This window comes from Pinus tabuliformis, chromosome 1_1 (assembly GCF_031772625.1).
Source record: "Pinus tabuliformis cultivar Carrire ecotype Pingquan chromosome 1_1, CPIR1, whole genome shotgun sequence".
Lineage (NCBI taxonomy): Eukaryota > Viridiplantae > Streptophyta > Pinopsida > Pinales > Pinaceae > Pinus > Pinus tabuliformis.
In genome coordinates this window covers 252,585,507-252,587,889 of record NC_142297.1, presented here as the reverse complement: position 1 = coordinate 252,587,889, position 2,383 = coordinate 252,585,507, and positions in this window count along the sequence as shown.

The window sequence follows — 2,383 nt, the reverse complement described above, 5'->3', positions numbered from 1 at the left end:
ACCCCATTAACTTTACAACATTGTAATTCAAGAGAAGAATCAAATGAATAATTAACAAACATTGTAATACATTTAAGATCGAGAATCATCGACTAGCTTTCCATTTAATGAATAAATATTCCATGTAATATATATTAAATGAATCATGTGCGTGACCCCATTGCCTCTAATAACAAGTTGGTTAGAGGGTTATATTATTAACTATATGTATGCCTAAACATTATATCACCTATAGTAAGATGGAAATCACTTTCATGGTAACCTTGGTAAAAACAAATTACATAATGTTGAATGCTTGCATGTGACAAGTGGTATCAGAGCACAGAGAGAGAAAATAAAAATTGATGAGGGGAGGAGGTGGATCGTCAACAAGAACAACTGCGTTTTACATGGAAACAAACCCTGAGATGTTCATACAATTAGGTGAGGAATCTTGTCAGGCTAATGCAACGTTGTTCGAAACAATCCAGTAATTAAGAGATGAAATGGGTAATCTGAGAGTTGGTAAAGAATGATTAAGGCAAGAACAAGAAAGAATCCAAAGAAGTTTTTAAAACAAACAAAATTAGTGAGACATGGAACCAAGTACGGGTGAAGGGGAAGAAATGAAGCATTTCAGCAGCATAGAGAGGATCATGATGAATCAAAAGGGGGTTGAAACAACAATGAAGGAAGATCAGAAAACATCTCGAGCAAAAAGGGAACCAAGAGGTAGAAGGTAGAACTTCAAGGAGAATTCAAGAAGATAAAACCCCTGATCTTTGATAGAGAAGTTGAGGAGGCAATGGAAGCATGGTTGGTTAACATGAATAAGTACTTTCAGATTTATGAGTACAAAAACAACTTGAAAGCTAGACTAGCAATTTATCAATTACAAGGTAAATCCACCTTGTGGTCGAAGGAGAATAAAATTATTTGTGGAATAAATGAACAGGAAGTCACCTGGAATGGCTTCCAAAAACATTTTAAAGATAAGTACCTAACGAAATGATTTTATAACGAAAAAACCAAAGAAATTCATGATTTGCAACTGGGCCAACAAACTATGGATATGTTTGTAACTAAGTTCACTTCCTTATTGAGGTGCATACCACATATTCATAAGGAGAAAGAAAAAGTACAACGATTCATTAGCAATTTATGTGTTTTTACGGAGGAGAGATTGGAAAGTGATAACCCACGAACGATGGATGAAACCATTCGCAAGGCTTTCCTTTTCTATCAGTAGATGAAGCAAAAGGGAGAGGATGTCAAAATAGGATTGAATAAGAAGTTTCAAAAGAGTTTTTTGAACCACAGAAATACAAAGAGCCTTGGAGTAAGAAGAATATCTCAGGAACCAAGAGCTAGATTCCCTGGGAAAAACTAGCTAAAATCAAGGGTACTGACATAAAGTAAACAAACTGAAGTAGAAAGAAAACCGGAGTTTCCTCAGTAGCAGAGACCCCCTCTCCAGTGTCTAGGATGTGGAGATCCCCATTACTATAAAAACCGCCCACATAGTGGCCATACAGAGCAATTTTCTAACCTACAAGAAGCTTCAACTGTGGGGGAAGTGGAAAAAAGTATACCAAGAGTTAATGCAACCTTGGACGATCACCAAGAAAAATATCAACCCACCGTGATTAAATTCGAACATAAATTAGCTAATCACTCTATCTCCATTTTAATTGACCCAGGTGAACCTCTCAGTTATATTAATCCAAAAATGATAAAACTATGTCAATTACAAATGGTTAAATTTAAACATTCCTAGTTAATACAATTGACCACAGGGGCCAAGAGAAGAGTTACAGCTAAGGTGGAAAATTTCCTTATTGAAATGGTAGGGCATCATATTAAAGAAAACTTAAATATGCTACCCTTAAGCTCTCATGATATATTAATTGGTATGGATTGGTTGGAACAACATTGGTCTTTATTGGACTGTAAGAGTAAAATAGTCATTTTCTTCACCGATGAAGATATCAGGAAAAAGGTTCAGGAAGTCAAGAAGGCCCTTAAACTAAGATCAATTACTGCGAAAATATCTATGGAAGTGCATTCGAAAGGGTTGTCATATCTATGATGTGCAAGTAGGTTATACAAATTCCAAGGATAAGACCCTTTGTCTGGGAAATTTGCGGGTAGTACAGGAATTTGTTGATACTTTGATGTAATAAATCTCAGGACTGCCCCTTAAGTGGGACACTGATTTCATGATAGAGTTGGTGTTAGGGGCCACCCCTGTGTCTAGAACTCCATATCATATGAGTACACCATATTTCACATAACTTTAAATGAAATTACAAGAACTCCTGGATAATGGGTACATTTTCCCAAGTGTATCACCTTCGGGAGAACCTGTGTTATTTGTTAGGAAAAAGGATGGTACATTGCATTT